Below are 14,984 nucleotides of genomic sequence, written 5' to 3'. Positions count from 1 at the left end.
CAGTTCACGCTGCCGTTATGGATGTTAGGAACTCCCTCAGGCTGGAGAGATGGAGCGTGGTCTGTGAAGTTTGTGCTGGGTTTCTCTGCGTGAGCAGGTTCCCTATCGGTGCGTGAGAGCTGCTCCACCTTCAGGACGGAGGCACGAGTCTGCACGGTCGGGCCCAAAAAGTGTGATAGGTTGATTTGATATGCATTTACAATTTTTAAATTGTTGTGTGAAAGATGTTTAGTTTAGTTTTTAGTGCTTTTTTAGCACTTTTAAAATGTAAAGCTTTCTTCCAACACATTTTTGAACACTTTAAATACCTTTTTGACACCATTATTGTTTTTTTCTGCCGCATTTTCCGATGCTTTTTTAATGTTTTTTTTATTGCTTTCAACACTTTTTCAGATTTTTGGACATTTTGCTGCTTTGTTGAAATGTTATTGAAATGTTTGAATGAATTTGTTGAAGTGTTTAAATGTTATTTAAAAAAAATTAAGCTTTTTCAACACTGTTTTTCATAGTCCTGGATCCTCTGGTAAAAACTGGTCTGCGCTGCTCTGCCTACTTTCCAGTTCCTCATCTCTCATTTCCACACTGTGCTCAGAGCAACACTCATGCTCCCTGCTGTCTTCACTCCCATCATCCTCAATCACATCCTCTCTATCTTCTTTCTCTATGAAGGATGCATCTGATATTAACCTCTTATCCTAATTGTAACCTTGTAGTGAATGTGACATACATAATTCACCTTATTTGGGGGACATGTGTAGTGAATGTGACATACATAATTCACCTTATTTGTTAAGTGTGGTTCTACACACTGTTGAGTATTAACGCAGCACCTTGTTCTTAATATGGTTCTACATGCAGTGATAAACATAATACATATACATGTAATTTACTGTCCTTAGTCACTTCATGTAATTATGACTGTTCAGGGACCGCGGCCCCTTTAAATGTTCTGAATGCGTGATGACGTCAGACCCTACGGGGTTTTGTTGCTGGTCAGCGCCTTTTTCCTTGTAGCGTTGTTGTCTGGTTTAAAAAAATAAACGACACACGCACTCGTGTGATCAACGTGAGAAATTGCCTCTTGTAAATCTACTTCAATTTCCACAACCTAATATAATAAAACACACTAAGATGTTAGTGTTACTTAACACCTTTCAGTCAAAATGGCTAAACATGGTTTGCTTTAATTTGGATATAAGCTCCCCTTGTCTCAAATCCAAAAAGGAGGCTGAGGGGTCTGTTGCTCCCTGGTGGGACAGTTTCTGAAACTGAGGGCCATGTGTTTCACAATGTTAACATCTGCTTCTACTGAATCTAATGAAACTATAATGTTGACATGATATGTATCTACTGATGAGCTACCAAGCTACCTATGACACTGATTAGCCTATTACTGCTAATTATAGACATTATAGCCTAGTCATTTAAAATTAAACATGTTTTAAATTAGGCTATTACAATGGTGTGTTGTATGCAAACAGCATTGCTAGTGTAGTTTATTTATTTAGCCTTTAGCTCAGATTACATGTATAACCAAATTATCATTTGAAAGTGTATGTTCTGCTCTCTATATGGGTTGTCTCAGTCCGTTTTTAGCACTAACAGTCGCAGAGATATTCAAGCAGTTTAGCACCATGGATTTCGTTTACTAGTTTGTGCTCACCTTTCTTTTGAAAAGAAGTCAGTTACCAATAGTTTCCCCTCATTTGGTTTTCTCTCCTCCTCCTGTCTTTCCTTTCTTTTTGGTAGCCTGATTGGCTTTCTTTAAGAAAGACATTTCTGCAGCAGAAGTTTGCGCTCCACCAGCTCAACTGAACTGACAAACAAAATGCGTGCAGATGGACTAAACCATTTGGCGCATTAGCAAGGGGTGGGTGAGACCTTAGGTAGTCTTTTTGTATACAAAATGTAGTCAGTCAATCAACCAAGTTATTCAGCCAATACACTAACTTTACATTTAACCTGACATGCATTATGAAATTGAATTAGGAAATGAAAATATCCAGGTGAAATAAAATATATTCCAGACTTTTCAAGGGCCCTCTCTCCCCTTGGGCCCTGGTAATCAGTATTGGGTTTTACCCCCAGTCCGACAGTCCGACGCCCCTGCTTGGAACATTACAGTTTTTGCCCGTTGCTTGAACACTATAGACCCATGCTTAGACTAAAGTAACACAACTTGAAGCTTTTGTTACCATACCTCAAACACATGTACCCATACCTTTAACAAAAGCGCTGCTTTGCACTCTAGTTGCAATTCTGCAACACACTTGGTCCTGCATACTACACTCTATTTCAAACAGAAGACACTTTGTTCAAAAATGAAATCTCAGGGTGCCATTTGGAAAACACATGTATCCAAAATACAAAACACAACGGGAAATTGCAACCACTCAAATACACACCTGAAGGCACTTACTTGCAAAACTGAACACCAATCAGCAGAGATGGGGACTCGAGTCTGAGACTCGGACTCGAGTCGCACTTAAGTCGCACAAACAGCTGATTTCAGGCTTGACTCGGACTCGACCCAAAAGACTTCAGACTTGACTCGGATTCGAGCTTCGAGACTCGTCAACAACCTGTTTTCATGCAATTATTGCTTTTTAAATCTAAATGTATTCATGTATTTCTATTTTCTTTTATTGGCGCATATACGGGGAAACGTATGACGAGCTGCATGTCCCCTGCCCTTTGACATAATGTGCAATGTAACGCATCCGCCTATGTGCGCACACTCACATATCAAAAAATGCATTGCCGATGGCGACAACAAGTCCTCCCGGAGTTGTGCCTTTTGTCATTAGTTTTGCTTTCAATAACTTGGTAACTTGGTAAACAGCGGCAGTAAGCCAACAGCTGCATGCAAAGTGTGTGGCACCAAGATGCCGGATCAACAACGTCGGACTTCATCAGGCATCTTAAAACGCACCTAAATAGGTCAGTCACTCATACGCTAATGTGAAAGAGACGTTACATTTAGCATATATCGTCACAGGTAACAAGCTAACCATCGCAAAGTGTTGTGCTAATGCTGGGAACAGGCAAATTGTATCTGTATGTATTAGTAGTCACTGAGGCTAAGAAATCCATGGCGCACAGGAGGCGGGACGCACGGATCCATCTCCCCAGGAACAACGCTGTGTCGGGTGGGCAAACTCATGTGATGCGTAATTGATCCCGTGGATGATTTGTAGGCTATTAAGTGAACAAGGTATAGCCGGTCCACCAAACACTGTCTTGACTGTCTTAATTCTGCACATATTTATGTTACTGTATTTACTATTTCATTATTTCATCCATGAGTGGCGCAGCGGATCCGTCCCCTGCCGTGGAGACGCTGGCCTCACTAACCTCTCCTCCTCTGAGTCGGGTCTCCCTCGCGCTGGACTCAGTTTCACTGAGCCTACTAACTATTAGAAAATAAATGGCATCACATCAGTGAGTTCAAACTGCTTATTGTGCATAATTTGGACTGACACTGAGATGCATGTTGTTCTGTAACTGGTGTGGCGCTGCCACTTTTCTCTTGATTTCCACACGACATTAGACATTTATTTTAATGAAAGAGACGTTACATTTAGCATATATCATCACAGGTAACAAGCTAACCATCACAAAGTGTTGTGCTAATGCTGGGTGCAGGCACATTGTATCTTTATAGTTGTATCCATATGATGTGACAGAGAGGTTAATATTTCACCAGGTCCGAGGGCTAGATGTGTTAAGTAGACCCCATAAAGTTATCCATACTGTACTGTATGGATGGTAGCTACAGGACATGCTTTGAATTCATAAGATTTAACAATATAGTGTTAGGGACAGATCAGATGGCCAGAGACTTGAGACTTGACTTGGACTTGTGGCAAAAGACTTGAGACTTGACTTGACCTTGCCCCTCAAAAACTTGAGACTTGACTTGGACTCAAGCTCAAAGACTTGAGACTTGACTTGGACTTGCCCCTCAAAGACTTGAGACTTGACTTGGACTCAAGCTCAAAGACTTGAGACTTGACTTGGACTTGCCCCTCAAAGACTTGAGACTTGACTTGGACTCAAGCTCAAAGACTTGAGACTTGACTTGACCTTGCCCCTCAAAGACTTGAGACTTGACTTGGACTCAAGCTCAAAGACTTGAGACTTGACTTGGACTTGCAAAAAATGACTTGTGAACATCTCTGCCAATCAGCCAGCTACAAAAAGCCCTCAGTTTAGCCATTTCAAGAACTTTGCAAGCATGGATGGAAGGAGAGCAGGAGGAGGAGGAGGACAAAATCAAGGTCGAAGAGGCCATGCACGGACCCCTATTCCTGATGATATAAGAGCAACTTTGGTGGACCATGTCATCAACCATGGCCTGACTATGAGGGAAGCTGGGCAGAGAGTCCAGCCACATCTAAGCCGCTTCACAGTGGCATCTGTGATAAGAACATTCCGACTAGAAAACAGGTATGTCTTCACCTCTCTACCTTCTACTCTGCTCAGATGGTATTTACAGCACGGTACTACAGTATATCACATTACCACATCACGTGTACAGGGTATTGCAGGGTGCTAATGCTCCTTTTGCAGCCAAAGTGGTAGTTTTTGTGAAACATACCATGATTACTTATATTGAGATGTTTCAGTACAGTGGATGATATAGTATATAAAGTACTGTAAGAAAAAGAAGCAAACCGATGACAATTTGTGGTTGTATTTCTCTAGAATGACTAGAAGACCTTCTGGGGGAGGACGCCAATGCCTGTTCACACAACAGCAGGAACTTGCCGTTGTGGACCTAGTGAGGGCAGACAATGCCATCCGTCTCCACCAGCTACGACAGAAAATACTTGCAGACAGGCAAGTGTTCAACAACATAAACCATGTGAGCATCACCACCATCAGCCGCATCTTGGGAAAACACGACATCACCATGAAGCAGCTCTACAGGGTCCCAATTGAGAGGAACAGTGTCCGGGTCAAAGGACTTCGAGCTGAATATGTACGGGTAAGTGTAACTGTCCTTTACATTTACAATACAGTATTGGTGAAATCCAGTAGCAGCTGAATATGTACCATATCAGTACCACATGGATCCATTCGGAGAGCTACACAGGTACCTGTGTGATGGGGTGAGGGTTAGGTATGTGTAGCACTGTAGTACAGTACTATGTTTTATTTTTTGTTCTAGAGAATCTTGGCCATGGATGGAGCTGCACAGCCTCATGAATTCATTTTCATTGATGAAGCTGGATTCGACCTGAGCAAAACAAGACTACGGGGTCGTAATGTAATTGGCCACAGGGCAATTGTGCACGTCCCGGGGCAGCGCGGGGGTAATATCACATTGTGTGCCGCCATAAGCCTTCGATGGCTTCTGCATCATCATGCAAAAATAGGTCCATACAATAGCCGACATATACTCACATTTCTAGATGCTCTCCATAATATAGTTGTACAGAACAGACCAGATCAGCCCAGGTTTGTGGTGGGATGGGATAATGTCAGTTTCCATCGGGCTGCTCTGGTCCAGGCCTGGTTCACCAACCACAATCAATTTGAAGTGGTATGCCCTTGCCCCTTACTCACCATTTTAAACCCTATAGAGGAATTATTTTCGGCTTGGAGAGGCGTGTATATGACCGCCAACCACATGCCCGCATGCCTCTTCTGCAGGCAATGGAACAGGCCTGCGGCGACATTCAGGTGAAAGCAATCCATGGATGGTTTCGACATGCAAGGGGATATTTTCCCCGGTGCCTAGCGGGAGAAGACATTGCTTGCGATGTCAATGAGGTCCAGACCCCAACAGACGGCGGGATACATGAGCCCACGTATGCACAATTGCCATGATTTTCTGTGTTTACAGTATAGTGTTTTTTCAATTTTTTCAATTTTTTTTTTGGTTTTATCTGAATTCTTGTTACTGCAATGTACAATATTGAGTAGGCCTATTTGCTTTTCTGGTTGTTTGAAAATGTGCCTCCTGAAAATATGCCTTCTGAATAAACACTGAAAATCAAAGACTGCAGTGTTTTATATAAAGTAGACTAGTGTGTTCCCCCTGATCTGAAAGTGTATGCATATGATGCAAGTATGTGTCATTTTGTCATCAGAGTTACATTTTGACAAAGGAATGGTAGGTTTTGATAGCAGAGTTTAGGTTTTGATAGTAGAGTTTCAATTTGACACAGATGTGAATGGTATAGTTCCCATTGTTGTGTCATGTTTACTTGTGTGTAGAGTTTTGGCACAATGAGCGAAGTTTTGCAAAATGTGTTCAAGCAACGGGCGAAAACTGTAAATAAGTTCTGTCAGGTCCATTAAGTCAAAAACACATGACAATAAAATGATTTAGGAAAATTTTATTGAATAAATTGCAATTCAAGTTGATACATTCCAAATTAAATTTTGGCGGTATGGCTCTGTTCAGGTAGTCCTGTGACCTTTCATGAGCACCATGAAATAGCAGAGAGTCAGAGGACAGCAGCAGCAGCATTAAGGCCCGTTCACATTTTACGCGCAAACGGCAGCGCTGCGCTATGAAACCCATTATTGTCAATGGCTTGCGCGCGCAAGAACTGGTCTGCTGCTGCGCTGAGCAAAGCGCAGCGCAAGCGCCATCTTGCAGCTGGCCGCTCTTGCGCGTGCCACGGTCAAAGTTCAACATGGTTCAACTTTGACCGCGGCACACGCAAGAGCGGCCGCGGTGCGCTGTGACGTGCATTCAGGTGTCTGAAAAAAACAGAAAAAAAGTAAACACCGAATACACGTGGATCCACAAACGGAACATGGACGAGAGGTCCCAGAGCTGTACACACAGTTCGAGGTCGTACAGAGACTACTATGCTGTGGTGCATATTTCTGTGTAGCTTATTGTAGCCTCCTAATTTAAATCATTCAGGTTTGTTTTAGCTATGTGAAATCAACATGGACATGTCTCCACTAAAAAGAGTGAGTGCATTTCTTAAAACAATTGGTGTAAACGGCACCGCATAGTGACTGACCTGCAAAAGCGTGTATTTTGATTGAAATCTTTTATGTGTCCAAAGCAAGTATTTATACCCATGACCCAATCAAACTGACAGGTCCTTACGCCATCGTTTATACCAAGATAGTGAAACTGCTTTGTGTTGTTGTCCATATTTAACAGTTCACTCTGTAAGAATAGTGTAATGAACAATGCACATGAAAGGGAGCACTAGTCCCTATGGGACACATTATTGTCATCTCTGATCTGAGAAATGTGCCAAAGCAACTGAGAAGAAGTGTACTGTTGTGAGCTGCGAAAACCAAATACCAAGTTGATATACAGCTCCATACTGGCATCTGTAGGATGTATTTGTATTTGTATGTTTATATGAAGTAAAATATGTTTGGACTGATTGACACAAGTCATGTTCGTTTTCATTGTAGTTCACATATAGGTATTTAGGTATATGGCCGTTACACAGAATAACTACCCATTTACTAGTGTGTAAGCTCCAGTTTTGGAGGAATTAATTGCACATATGCATTAAACAGTGTTTTCCAGAGTATGAATGAATGATGATGAATGTATGAATTCAGGCTCATGGCTTAGCTTTATTATACCCAACTGCAATAACTGCAGACATCTCGTATGTAAACATGCAATGACACACAGTGTTGACATGCAACATTTTATTTAGAAATGAAAACCCATTCATAACCCATCCGCGAAAATCGTAGGCCCGACTCTCGTCAGCAGACTGTCTGCTCCCTGTTGAGCCAAAATTACCCCTGGAACCGGTCACAGTGAAAGCAGAGCTCCTGCAGCCGGAATTCCCCCAACTGCTCTCTGGACCTGAGGGTCTCGTGTCCCCACACCTTCCTCTGTCTTCTCCTCACACCCAGGGCAAGTGCCAAGGCTTTCTTTTGGTTCAAAGACACAAATCTCTACTGTGTATCCTACATAATGTTACGTACTGCTCGTCTGATGTAAACACCGGACGCAGACGCGATGTGCATTCAAATATTGGCGCATGTATGACATAAATTTGCGCTGCGCCCGGCGGCAAGCACAACAAATATATTTGGGAATTGGACAACCTAGCGGCGAGCGCAGCACATGCTGCGTACAATGTGAACGGGCCCTTAGGGAACGCTCACACAGTTTAGGACTGGGAGAGCTGAACAACGATGACATAGAAGCAAATGCCACGTTATACACGACACGGTGGAGCTGGGGAGGTGGCGGGTTGTAGAGAAGCGAGCAGCAAGCAGTTAGGAGCAAACTGAATCCGCTTTAAATAGGGCGCCCTGTTTTGAGCGTCGCCATTAAGATGGCCAGGGGAGTTGACCAGCTGATGTGCTGATGCAGATAGGAATACAATTCTAAGTGAGTTTAAAAAGAAACCAAAGCCTGCTCTTTTTAATGAATATAAAATACTTAATTTTATATATATATATATATATATATATATATATATATACACATACATACATACATAAGGTACAGCAAATGGTGGATGAGGCGAAAAATGATTTTTTTTTTATGTCTAAAATTGAGGAGCATAAAAAGGATCCCAAGAAATTGTGGGAAACTCTTGGGCCTTTGGGGACGAAAGAGAACCCTAAGCAAAAACAAGGTAAAATAGGCCTAGATATTAATGGGTCCATATTGTATGATAAAAAGTTGGTGGCAGATACTTTACTTTAATAGTTTCTTCACAATTGCAAGAAATCTGGTGCAGAAGCTTCCATCTACTTCTGGTGTTTTTAGTGATCCACAGAGGGTGCATATGTTTTATGAAGAAAAGGGAGTCCAGCCAAACACTTTTTATTTCAAATTTCAATTTCAAAAGTAACAGAGGAGCTGGTACTAAAAAAACTCAAAGGCCTGAATCCTTCCAAGGCTACCGGTTTTAACAACACCCCTCCCAGGTTTCTAAGGGATGCTGCTGAAATAATCACTCCTGTCATAACCTTAATAATTTATCCATTGAAAATAACCATTTTCCAAATAAATTTAAGGTGGCAAGAGTGATACCTTTATATTAAAAGGGGCCCAAATCTGATCCTGGAAATGTCTGCCCTGTATCTATCCTGTGTTCAATATCAAAAGTTGTTGAAATGATCACTTATGAGCAAATAGACAGTTAATTAGCAGAGCGGAACCTTTTATTTGACTTCCAATCAGGCTTTAGAAAAGGCCATTCCACTGATACCTGCCTGCTTTATCTTTTGTGGCATGGTGTTAATAGACCTTCAAAAGGCCTTTGATACAGTTCAGTATGATATCCTTTTGAACAAACTCAAAGCTCTGGGATTTTCTCATACATCTCTTCAGTGGGTGAGGTCATACCTGGTTGGCAGAGAACAGGTGGTAGATGTGGAAGGGACCTTGTCCTCACCAGTTAAATTAACTTGTGGAGTTCCCCAGGGGAGCATTTTAGGTCCTCTCTTTTTTTGTTATATGTCAATGACATACCGTCAGCCATAAATTGTAATTCGTTTTTATTTGCAGATGATTCAGCAATTCTTAGTCTCTCATAAAGAGAAATCAGAGGTGGAAAGGTTGCTTAGTATAGATCTCCTTTACCTTTGTGTTTGGTTAACAGACAACAAGCTGTCTCTCCACCTTGGCAAAACAGAGTTGATTCTTTTTGGCTCCAGAGTTAAACTGAAAAAGTCTATGGGGTTTAGGGTAGTCGTAGGTGATGTTGAAATTATGGCCAAGGAAGCGGTCACTTACTTGGGCTGTATACTGGACAACAAACTATCAGGGGAGTTTATGGCCCAAAAAATTATCTCAAAGGTAAGCCAAAGGACTAAGTTCCTGGCAAGAATACCCAGCCTCTTAGATAGTAAGACCTTGAAAATCCTGGCCGATGCTCTTGTTCAATGGCTTACCTTCCAACCTTAAATTGTTGAGCTCCTCCTACTTTCATTTTAAATCTTTAATAAAAAATAAATGGTTATCAAACACATAAACAAAATCTAAAGATCCTTGAAGTACTAGGAATATTGTACGGTTGTCTGTACTGTGTGTCTGTTTGTGTGTCTGCTTGTCTGTCTGGGAATCTAGCCCTTGTTTTTTGTTGTGTTTTTGATCTGTTTTACTTATTTGTTTTGATTATTAGTTAACCCCTTTCCCCTTTGTCCTCAATGTTTTAGTCCATGTGGTGTTACTCCCCTTCCATCTTAAGGACCACAATGGAAACAAGCCTTTGGGCTTTATTGGGCTTTTATCCTTTTGAACACCGCTTGTTGATTATTGTTCAATAAAGTTTTCAATCAATCAATCAATCAATTCTTTAATTTACTACAGCACATCTGTACAGCGGGATGACTGTAGGGCTTCGGAGTGGACATCAGTACTTTGCTGTTCCTTTCTTTGTCAAACAGTCCCGAGGGACTCCTACCCACTTTAGGAGACTCAAAGCATTTACATGTTTTTGATGCTTTTTAAAACTGCTTTTTTCAACGCATATTCAATGCTTATTTGACTTATTTTTTTTGCCATAATATCTTTGAGTTGTGGACAAAACAAGACATTTAAGGACGTCATCTTGGGTTTTGGGAAACACTGATCTACATTTTAGAGACCTAACAACTAATCCATTCATCCAAACAATAATCCACACATTAATCCATCTTGAAAATAATCATAATAATAATAATAATAATCTCTGCTCTAGTATCAAAACATGTCAAATGATACTCAGGCCTGTTTTGACTGTGAATGTATTACATGTAAATATCTAAAACAGCTTTAAAATAAAAAAAAATTTAAAAAAAAAAAAAAAAAAAAAAAAAAAAAAAACCCCCCCCTCTTTTTATAGCCCCCCCCCTTCTTTTTTTTTTTTTCCCCCCCCCTTCAATTAAGGCTTCCCTTAAACTACAGTTTCCACCCGGGGCGAAAAGCTTCCCCAGCTTTTGGTTTTTATATATTTTTGTTTCAGCTCGATTTGTCGGAAAATTCACTCTCCGTAATGAAACGCTGAAGGGGCTGCTGTCTGGAAACAAGCCAGCTGAAGTAACCCGTTTATTAGCGTAATTATTCAGCTGCTGACTTCACCGCAAATCTGCACACACCTGCAGAACGTTAACCCTGATTGGCATGTTGAAATCCACTGAAGAGCAGAGAACGTCAGAAATAAATGCAGCACAAAGTGATTTCCACAGAGCGTGGACTGAATCAAACTAAATCCTCTCAGGTTTATACTGTATTCAGGGCACTAACATTCATGTGTTGTGCTTCTGCCCACTTCTTAACTCGTTTTAGGGAATGTGACTGCGGCCTGTGATCTAATTTCTACCACAGTGGAGGTTCCTGCTGAGCCATGGCGCTGCTGGGAGATCCATCGTTTACTGGAAAAACAAACCTGTTTCCTAAGGGCTTTACTCGGAAGCATTAAAGAGACTTAACAGTTGATTTGAGTTGGTTTAATCAACTCAAGAGTAGGCTGACTCAGTGTTAAGCACGTGCACCACCACTATACCAGACACAGATATGGTGATAATGATGCTCCAAAATTATGTGAAAAAGAGATGCAAAACTACCACAAAGACACAAAGCAACTACAAAGAGACCCAGAATGTATGGGCTAAAAGCATTTTTTGTTGAAAAACATAACCTTTTCTTGAGGAAGGACTCCTAAACCCCCCCCGCCAAATACGTCCACCTAAGTCTTCCACAAACAGAGGAGAAACACTGCTGTGTTCTGTACATGTATATACTTTAAAGAGCAGTCTTTGTCAAATATCTACTCGCCTCTACACAATAAACTCACGGAACACCCTAATGGCCAAAATATCCCCCAAAACGAAAAGCCTCCTACTTCAAATGTTTATTGCCAATTTACAGCCAAATTAAATGATCCGTATTTCCTTCAAATGTCACTCTGATCATTTGTGACATAAATTGGAGGAGTTATTGCTAAACAGTTAGCTTCATTATCAGTGACGACGGTCTTATCTTAAGTTATGTTTAAGGTTCAAGGTTCAGCTTTATTGTTGTTACACAACACAGGGAGGGGTTGTAAAGCTCTTCTACATTCCAGGACGAGGAGCAGCACTTTACAACTTTATTCTCAGACAATAGCAGATTTTTTTCCTCGAAAATGTACAACTTCAATCTAGAAATATTTCCCCCGGATGTGTAATTTTGGCCCCTAATAATGAAAGTAAAGTTTTTTTTTCCCCCGACAGAAACCTAACTACCTAACTACAAAACACAAATCTGTCCTTTTTTTATAAAAAGCATAAATATTGTTTTCTTTATATTAGGATCGTTTTCAAAACGTAAATTTGGTTTAGATTTGATGAATCAACGCTGCCTTACAGCTCCAACTTCTTACATTATCACACAGTATAATAGTTTCTTTAAATGCCTAAAAAATCTCACTAAAAGTAGAAATATTACAGTGAACTAACTTCATTACATGTAAACAATTCATTGAAGTAAAAGTAGAAATACAAACTTCTATAAATGTGATTCTATATTTGGTTACAAATGTCCACAGAGAGAATAAAGTATGGAGGATAAAAATCAAACATTTAGAGCCCAGAAAAGTTTTCATTTTGGGTTCAGGTTCTCCAGATAGACATTTGTACAAATTTTTATCATGTGAAGCACTTTGTGACTGTCTGTGAAAGGTGCTATATCAAATAAACTTATTATTTATTATCATGATGAATAGTGACTAAACAGATTAAGGAAGGAGTGTCAAACATTTACAAGTGATGACAAGATGTGAAACGACATCCCATAATGTTTGATTGACAGCTGATCTCTGTGTAGTGAAGAAACGCCAAAACAATCAACTGAGCAAAAAACATGGAGAATAAATAAGTTGAGTTAAAACAGAGTTGAACCCTTAATGACTTCTGTCTATTTCAGTTTACACAACTCAGCGTCACTAAAAAGCCAAAGTCCGGCATAGAGCGGCTGAGTGAATGTGGTCTGGACTCTGTGGAGGAGAGTCATGCTTTCAGAGACACTGAAGAAGGAGAGAATAGCTGCACTGTGATCCAGGTACACTCCTATTCTGGAGGACCGAGGACCTGAGACGCGAGTCAGGACATTGTTGTAACAAAATGCATAACTGCTATTGTTACAATGTAATGCCCAAGATTTGTCATTTTGTCCAAATCTATTTTCACTCCCTGCTCTGCTGATATTCCTGTATGTGACTGCTACAATAACTCCTGCCCCTTTCCTCTCCACCTCCCAGTAACAACGTCCAGTCAGACTCTCTCTACTCAGGACCTGATGACATCCTGTGAATCTGTCTGGGTGACTAGAATAAGACTGTTGTTGACTCATTACTGTTGCTTTTCTGTTCCCCTCAGATAATAACAGCTCTGTGTGTGCTGTGTTTGGATCCAGTGTGATTTCACGTGAATACTTTAAGAAGTCAGCTCTGGTCTTTGGCTCTGGTTGTTGCAGTAAAACATCAACTTCAGTCACTGCCAGTGAAACTTTTGTCCATTCCTCTCTCAGAACGTGCTGTAGTTTATCGCTGACTTGTGACACGGCTGCTGTCACGTCCTCAAAGTAGCGCCGAGGACGGCTATCAATGCTGGATGTAGCTTCACTGAGTGGGGACAGTGAGGGGGAGTTGTGTAGAAACTGGTTGTGATCCTCTGTGTGTGAGAGCTTCTTCAGCTCGGCGTCTTTCCTCTTCAGCTCAGTGATCTCCTGCTCCAGCTTCTCCTGAAGCTCTTTGACTCGACTCACTTCACTTCTCTGCTGGGATCTGAGCTGCTGCTTCACATCAGAGCTTCTTTTCTCCATGAGACAGATCAGCTCAGTGAAGATCTTCTCGCTGTCCTCCACTGCTTTATCAGCAGAGCCATTGATCGCCTCCGCCTCCTGTTGAAGTGTCTTCACATCTTTCTCTCTGTCCTGGATTCTCTGCTGGATGTTTAGTTGACTCCCCTCTCAGTCCTTTCTGCCGCAGCTGAGACTGTGTTGTGGCCTTTATGTTCATCCATTATGCAAATAGAACAGATACACTGCTGATCAGTACGGCAGAAAATCTTCATCACCTCATCATGACGAGAGCACATGTTCTCCTGGAGCTTCTTGGACGGCGCCACCAGCTTGTGTTTTTTAAATGTTGGTGAATGATAATGAGGCTGGAGGTGTTGATCACAGTAAGAGGCCAGACACACCAGACAGGACTTGTGTGCTTTGAGTTTTCTCTCAGTGCAGACATCACAGGCCACATCTTCAGCTCCAGCATAGCAGTGATCAGCAGGAGCAGCTTGGAGTCCAGTCTTCTTCAGTTCCTCCACTAAATCTGCTAACATGGTGTTTTTCAGCAGGACAGGCCTCGGTGTGAATGTCTTCCTGCATTGAGGACAGCTGTGGATGTACTTCCGATCCTCTTCATCCCAGTGGGCTTTAATACAGTCCATGCAGTAGTTGTGTCCACAGGAAGTAGTCACCGGATCCTTCAGTAGATCCAGACAGATGGAGCAAGAGAAGGTTTCCCGGTCCATTTGAACTCCTTTCTGCGCCATTTAACCTGTTGGGATTTAGGAGGCACAAGATCAGTTATAAGCAACTATTTCAGGTATCTTATCAACCGGTTCTCACTCCCAACTAGTCAAATACTGACTTGGCTTGGGCAGTGGCTCTCACCGTCAGATACGAGGGGGGTGAGAGAGAGAGTGAGTGAGAGAGAGAGAGCTAAACATGAGATTAACTCAATTGATATTTTGAATGAAAAAGGAAAGTTTAACAGTGTTGGACAACACAATTAATGTAGAAATGAAGCATACATTAAAAACAGCAGCAAACACTGATCAAGGTTACTTGCAGTCACTTGATTATGGCTAAGGAATGTTTTTTGCAGAGTTTTTTTTAGGGCTTAATGTCGACCAAACTAAGTGAGAAAGCTATGAGACCTGTAATTATAATAATAATAATTACTTTTGATTGAATAAAAGCATGTCAATAAACTCTACATGGTCTGGCCTTTGATGGGATCCTCAACTTCCAGGGAAACCCCATGTAAAGCAGACATCCA

The 14,984-nt window shown here is 41.3% G+C and overlaps 1 pseudogene; it reads right to left on the bottom strand.

Moving 5' to 3' along the window:
- Positions 1-11,376: 11,376 nt before the first annotated feature.
- Positions 11,377-14,861, bottom strand: LOC120554315 (annotated as a pseudogene).
- Positions 14,862-14,984: the final 123 nt, after the last annotated feature.

This window comes from Perca fluviatilis, chromosome 24 (genome assembly GCF_010015445.1).
Source record: "Perca fluviatilis chromosome 24, GENO_Pfluv_1.0, whole genome shotgun sequence".
Taxonomy (NCBI): domain Eukaryota; kingdom Metazoa; phylum Chordata; class Actinopteri; order Perciformes; family Percidae; genus Perca; species Perca fluviatilis.
Note: the sequence above shows the minus strand (reverse complement) of the source record. Positions and strands in the feature narration are given on the sequence as shown.